Here is a 7272-nt window from a genome sequence, read left to right as displayed (position 1 = left end):
AACACTGCACAGAGGAAGTGCTAAGCATGAGTAATCCGTTATAAAAGCTTAAAAAGTTGACCTTTTCTGGCAAGATGTAGTGCTGATGTTCCCCTGGCGTGCCGCATTGTGCCGCACCCCCTTTGCCACTGTGCAGACCTTAATAGGCCCCAGGAACTTAAACCCTATTTCATTATACATAGAGAACTGTCAGGCTGACACCCAGAGGCAGATTGATGCTCGCCCCCAAAGCTAGGGATAGACTATGGGATGAGTTCCCTCTCTCTCCATCTTTCTCTCTCTGTCTTGCTCTGTCTCTGTCTCTCTCCCTGTGGAGTTGTGTCAGGGTGCTGCCAAATTAAGCTGTTTCTTCCCCTGTCAGCTCACACCCCCCCCCCCCACCCCCGCCTTCACACACACACACACACACACACACACACACACACACACACACACACACACACACACACACACACACACACACACACACACACACACACACACACACACACACACACACACATTCCACTAGTCTTCTGAGCCAGACTTTTGCCCATCAGCAGAAAGCTTCACACTGCTCATTAACCTGGACAAGAGCTTAGTACGTTGAGCAGACTGATGGGGACCGGTGACTGACAGGCAAAATTACCATCACCTGACCAATCCTGGAATGGTTCTATAGAGGCAAAATTGAAAGTCCTGTGTAGAATTCTGTTCATTAGTGCATACAATGGCCCGACAGCTGCTAGGAAGTAACGATTCATAGAAAAATAGAATAAAAAAACAACAGGAAAATATTCATTGTAGGTACCTGCTAAAGGGACATTCACCACACACACACCAACTTCAACGACCTTCTGATCTGCTAAAGGGACATTCACAACACACACTACACACCATCTTCAACGACCCTCTGATCTGCTAAAGGGATATTCACAACACACACACCATCTTATTGTAGTTACCTGCTAAAGAGACATTCACCACACACACACCATCTTCAACGTCCCTCTGATCTGCTAAAGGGACGTTCACCACACACACACACATCTTCAACGACCCTCGGATCTGCATTCTCTGTTGTGTTAAGTTTCTATAATAAATAGGTTCAAAGTTATAAATTGGTTCATAGTCTCCCACTTTGAACAAATTTAAGGTCAAAGTCTCACACTATGAACCAATATGAGCTATTACTCAGATTTGTTTTGGATCATTGTCTCCAATTATTAAAAGTACAATATTCCATGTCTTTCATTACAAAGGCTTTTATGACTACCGTGATGTCAGCACAATTCGAATGGCTTCTCAATTTCAGTGAAGGACTAAGAGGTTTAGGGGAATTCGGCTCTTTGGCTTATATATTTCAAATGTCTTTTTGAGCCTTTTCTTGGCAGAGTTCAACTGACAGGCATTACTGGAAAAAATCCCCCTGGGAGGTTGTCCCTGCAAGGCCCCACCAGGATACATTGGATCAGAATAGTGAGTCCAAAAAAGTAAATTTAAATTTAACAAAGCTAAACTGGCTCGCCTCCAGCTAAAGCGGCTCAGACCTCGCCTCCATGTTTCTCTCTGAACCTTAAAGATGACGGGCGGTCTAGTCTCAAACCATTGTTCACAAAATCTCTTTCTCAAGTAAAAAAGTGTCGATATACGCCAAGACAAAAACTCTGCCCCCCCTCCCCAACATCTCCAAATACAGTTAGCACTCTTAACCCATTGTATGATAAATCAAAGGAAAGGAATAAGGGACAAAAATAATGTGTAATTGCAAGCTGTTCTGTTGTAAATCAGTAACAAATGGGATGGAATAAATGTCCCAGGCATCGTCATTGCATGATGCAAAGATTCAATCAATGGCGGTCATATTAACAGCCAATATTTCTGGCTCTTCAGCACTAAGTCCAGGCTTTGGCAGCTATTGTCAGGGGAGTGTGTCTAAAAATAGCAGCTCTGTGACTTCAGCCACTCAAAGCAGGGGGAGCACACGCTTCTGCACTGCAACAGTAATGCAACCACAGGGGTCTCTCATCTTCTCTTTCTCTGTTTCTCTCTCTATCCCTCTGTGTATCTCTCTCGCTTTCTTTATCTCTCTGTCCCTCTGTCTCTCTCTCTCTCTCTTTTTTCTCTCTCTGTCCCTCTCTCTCTCTCTCTCTCACTCATTGGAACATTCAGAACGACAGAACGGCCAGGACGATTGTCATGTTGCTGTAAATCACAAACGAGAAAATGGCTGGATAATGGCCAGAGAGAAAGAAACAGAGAGAGAAAGAAAGACAGAAAGAGAGAGAGCGAAGCAAAGAAAGAAAGTGAGATTCGAAATTCCACTTTAAAGATATTATGCTCTCTAGACAATGTCTGCAAAAAAAAGAACATCTTTAATATGGACATATACATTTTGAACACCCTTTTCATAATGCATAGAAAGACAGATATTGTCACATAGAAAGAAACATAATCAGTTCATCAACTGAAATAACTTGTTTGTCCATCCAAGAGTTAATATATTATACCTTGCGGAGTGGATAACAGTCACCATTGTTCAGTTTAAATACATTAGTTTAAACAAAAACAAGCCTCCACATCTGCTGCTAGTATTGCTTCTGACTAGAAGTTTTGCCTTAGGGCTGAAAGAAAGTTGATGTTTACTCTGACGCAACATGACACACTGATACAACTTGATCTCTTCTTGCCCTTCTAAATACACAAATCTTCAAATCTCAGCCCTGTGGCTAAATTTACCGTATGCCTGCTGAGGGAAACCCTGGCATGGTAACTCTACCTTCTTGGCTGGAGAATGTTTTGGAAAAGACAGAGGAAGAGTATCATAACTGTCAGTATATGTGAAATGTGTGTTGTGTGAATCCTTTCTTCTATTCCTGATCGATTTGTTTGTCTCTTGCACCCCAATGTGTTTGATGCTTCTGTGTTTGTGTCAGGGTTTCCGCTAGGATTTTAGTTTTTTTCTGGTCAGGTGTCTTATTTGAAACTTGCCGATCACATTTCAATACGGTCTATGCTACAAACACAAATAGATAATGTTCACCTATGTTGACGAAAGAATGACAACAACCACAAATTAGTTTGACTATTTACTAAACAGTTACGATTAAACAAAACAAACAGTAACAATGTAGCAAGACCTCAACATTAGCCGCTAGAATACAGTGGTGGAAGAAGTACTGACGTTTAGTACTTAAGTAAAAGTACCCAGGAAAATGAAAGTAAAAGTAAAAGTAAAAGTACTACATCAACAATCCTACTTAAGTAAAAAGTTAAAAGTACTAACTTTTAAATTTACTTTAAAAGTAAAAGTAAAAGTACTCACGCAATGGGTTGTCTCTCAATGTCTAGGCTGTGCCATTTTGATAAAGAAATAGCGACTGGTAATAAATGCCTCTACATATGTCACTACTAGTAATAATTATAAGCAACAACATTTGTTAATTGGAAAGGTTGTTGTACTTATTGGGCCTATTGTCTGTAATACTGTTCACACTCTATCATACAATTATGCGGATGACAATTTATCTACCAGGGATTATTTGCAAAGTGAATACCATTAAGCCAAACCAATAAAGACACAATTTTATATCTTTTACTCTTTTATTTAATTGTAAGCGTGTAAAAAATGGAAATATGAAACAAGAAAAACAAATGGAGTTGTTAAACTGGTCAATGCAGAGTTTTATGCTCTATTGATTGCAGAAAAAGAAAAAAAAAAACATATTGAGTAACCCAAGACTAGGCATTAAGTTTGCATGCCAGGCAATAACCAGTCAATAAAAAAGGCAAATCTTCACGTTAGCTTGACATGCTAAACTACCACCTTTATCTTACCACTATGTTAAATAATCAAGGTACAATCGTGTTATTTTGATACTATTTCTGTATGTCAACATGTATTTTGCTAGATAACAGTATAAAAACATTTAAGTAACTGCATAGCCTACGATATGCAAAAGTCATAGACATTAACTTAGCATTGCAAGAACTCTGCATAACAGCCTGTTTCTCCAAATTTAAAGGCAAATGTTGAAGTCTAGCAACTCCTTTTTAGAGGTAGACAGGAAACGCACTGAAACCTCCACGAGTTATTCTTGGGGCCTCTGAACTTGAACATGTCCTCAGAAGAGGCTGACTCTGAATCCATGCTGAAAGGTTGTTTGTTAGTCAGGCTGTTTGTCAAATATTTAAGCAAAACAGGCAAGGCTACCATAGTGCTGCTGCCAAATACACACTCTGCTGTCATTGGATCTGATAGAGCCACCTGATTGTTTGAAACGTCCTAAAGCAACGCAATCCATATTTTTGTGTAGGCAACAGTTTGGCGAAACTGTTCATAAAATGTAACAAATAACACATATTGTAGAAATGTAGCAGAGTAAAAGTATAGATAATAGCTGCAAAATGTAACAAAGTAAAAGTAAAAAAGTATGCACTATTATTTTTACTTAAGTAAAGTACAGTAACGAAGTAAAAATACTTTGTTACATTCCACCACTGGATTTCAATGGTATCCATGGATAGCCTGCCTTTTACCCATCAAGTCCATAAAAGGGTTTCAAGAAATTAGAGATGCAAATTTAGAGAAAGTCTTTTATTGTTTGAACCACAATGTAAAGTGCATCCTTGATATCCATTTAGGTTTGAGTTCAGGGCCTGAAAAGAGAAGACAAAGTAAGAAAAGCAAGACTCCCTCCCACATGAAACAGAATTTGAGAACAAAAGTAGACAGATACTTCCATGGCTAAGATCAACTGGGCAAATCTAGCCTTTCCTGAAGAGAAAGAAACACATTAGAATTCCAACACTCACTTATGAACAGATATACAGAAAAACCCATGCCTACTTTGAAAGAGTGTAGTCTACAGTTTGGTCAGTCTGGGCTTCATGTCCAAGAAAAATGGGGACATGAGCAGGCTCAGCATCACTTGGAACATCCAGTGGGATGTAGGTGGTTTGGGAAAAGACCATTTTTCCATGCACGTAACGATTGAAGGATTTAACCACGTAGCGCGCTTGAAAACCTGATGGCTCTGTGATCACAAGGTAGCGCTCTTGCCCTGATGAGGGACCCTCAGCAGCACCACCATTAGAAGTGGTTTCTCCACTGACATCCATGGAAGAGCTGCCTAGACTACCTAAAGAGTTGGATTGAGTCATTTGAGGCAGGGTCATCTCGACCGGCATGGAGGCCATCTGGGCCTGCACCTGGGGCATCTTGGCCGCCTGCTTCACTGGGGGCATCTTGGCAGTCTGGCTCACTGGGGGCATGGGCATCTGGGCCTGCACCTTGGGCATCTTGGCGGTCTGGCTCACTTGGGCCATGGGCATCTGGGCCTGGACCTTGGGCATCTTGGCTGCCTGGCTCACTTGGGGCATGGGCATCTGGGCCTGCACCTGGGGCATCTTGGCTGCCTGGCTCACTGGATGAATCTTGGCCTCCTGGTTCACCTGGGCCCATGACGGGGGCATCTGGGCCTGCACCTGGGGCATCTTGGCTGCCTGGTTCACTTGGGCTGGGGGAATCTGGGCCTGCACCTGGGGCATCTTGGCTGACTGGCTGACTGTAGGCATCTTGGCCCATGCTGGGGGCATCTGGGCCTGCACCTGGGGCATCTTGTCTGCCTGGCTCACTGGATGAATCTTGGCCTCCTGGTTCACCTGGGCCCATGATGGGGGCATCTGGGCCTGCACCTGGGGCATCTTGGCTGCCTGGTTCACTTGGGCTGGGGGAATCTGGGCCTGCACCTGGGGCATCTTGGCTGCCTGGCTCTCTGGAGGCAACTTGGCCCATGCTGGGGGCATCTGGGCCTGCACCTGGGGCATCTTGGCTGCCTGGCTCACTGGAGGCATCTGTGCCCATGCTGGGGGCATCTGGGCCTGCACCTGGGGCATCTTGGCTGCCTGGCTCACTGGAGGCAACTTGGCCCATGCTGGGGGCATCTGGGCCTGCACCTGGGGCATCTTGGCTGCCTGGCTCACTGGAGGCATCTGGGGCCATGCCGGGGGCATCTGGGCCTGCACCTGGGGCATCTTGGCTGCCTGGCTCACTGGAGGCATCTGGGGCCATGCCAGGGGCATCTGGGCCTGCACCTGGGGCATCTTGGCTGCCTGGCTCACTGGAGGCAACTTGGCCCATGCTGGGGGCATCTGGGCCTGCACCTGGGGCATCTTGGCTGCCTGGCTCACTGGAGGCATCTGGGGCCATGCCGGGGGCATCTGGGCCTGCACCTGGGGCATCTTGGCTGCCTGGCTCACTGGAGGCAACTTAGCCCATGCTGGGGGCATCTGGGCCTGCACCTGGGGCATCTTGGCTGCCTGACTCACTGGAGGCATCTGGGGCCATGCCGGGGGCATCTGGGCCTGCACCTGGGGCATCTTTGCTGCCTGGCTCACTGGAGGCATCTGGGCCCATGATGGGGGCATCTGGGCCTGCACCTGGGGCATCTTGGCAGCCTGGCTCACTGGAGGCATCTGTGCCCATGCTGGGGGCATCTGGGCCTGCACCTGGGGCATCTTGGCTGCCTGGCTCACTGGATGAATCTTGGCCGCCTGGTTCACCTGGGCCCATGATGGGGGCATCTGGGCCTGCACCTGGGACATCTTGGCTGCCTGGCTCACTGGATGCATCTTGGCCGCCTGGTTAACCTGGGCCAATGCTGTGGGCATCTTCAAAGGTTCATTGTAACTTTGGACACCTTCACCTTTGATAGAGCTGAAGTCATTCATGGAGGGTACAGAGCCACTGCCAGGAGTCCCAGGCCTGAAACCATGGTACCCAAAACTCTGGGGAACTTCCAACCCTAGAACAAAACAAAGGCTTCAATTAAAATACACTCTACATGCAAATTTACAAAAAAAGACCAACTCATACCTTGTTCAAGTTGTTGACAGCATATTTCACTTATTAAGTAAAGGCATATCCAAGGGAACCTGCAGAATACACTTATGTTTAGACCAAGTAGAAAAATATATACCTAAAGACAAACAATTGAATGTGTACCTGAACATCATGCCAAGAGACGTTGCAAACTTCAGTGGTTTGAATAAAAGACCCAAAAGTAGCACTCTCCTCACCACTGCAACAGCAACACCCTAGCTTTGACTCCCAAACACCCAACCTGCTCTTTTATAGGCACAGCTTCTCTGTCTGAATCCTAATTCACCAACTAGCTTCAGGTGATTGCAATTGCTGTGTGTGTGGTCAGGTGTGAACTTCCATTCAACACTGTGAAGAGTGTTGACATCACTGACAATATTCAATGTCACTTTGCCATTACAATACAAGAA

The 7272-nt window shown here is 45.3% G+C and overlaps 1 pseudogene across 1 annotated transcript; it reads right to left on the bottom strand.

Annotated features, from left to right (window-relative positions):
• Positions 1-4824: 4824 nt before the first annotated feature.
• LOC308367069 lies at positions 4825-6339 on the bottom strand (annotated as a pseudogene). The gene is made up of 2 exons: positions 5590-6339; positions 4825-5373 (listed from the first exon to the last, which is right to left on the bottom strand). The product of its transcript is annotated as an uncharacterized misc_RNA (transcript).
• Positions 6340-7272: the final 933 nt, after the last annotated feature.

This window comes from Sprattus sprattus (assembly GCF_963457725.1).
Source record: "Sprattus sprattus genome assembly, chromosome: 6".
In the NCBI taxonomy this organism is placed as follows: Eukaryota; Metazoa; Chordata; class Actinopteri; order Clupeiformes; family Clupeidae; genus Sprattus; species Sprattus sprattus.
The sequence above is the reverse complement of the archived record's forward strand: the minus strand, read 5'-3'. Positions and strand labels throughout refer to the sequence as shown.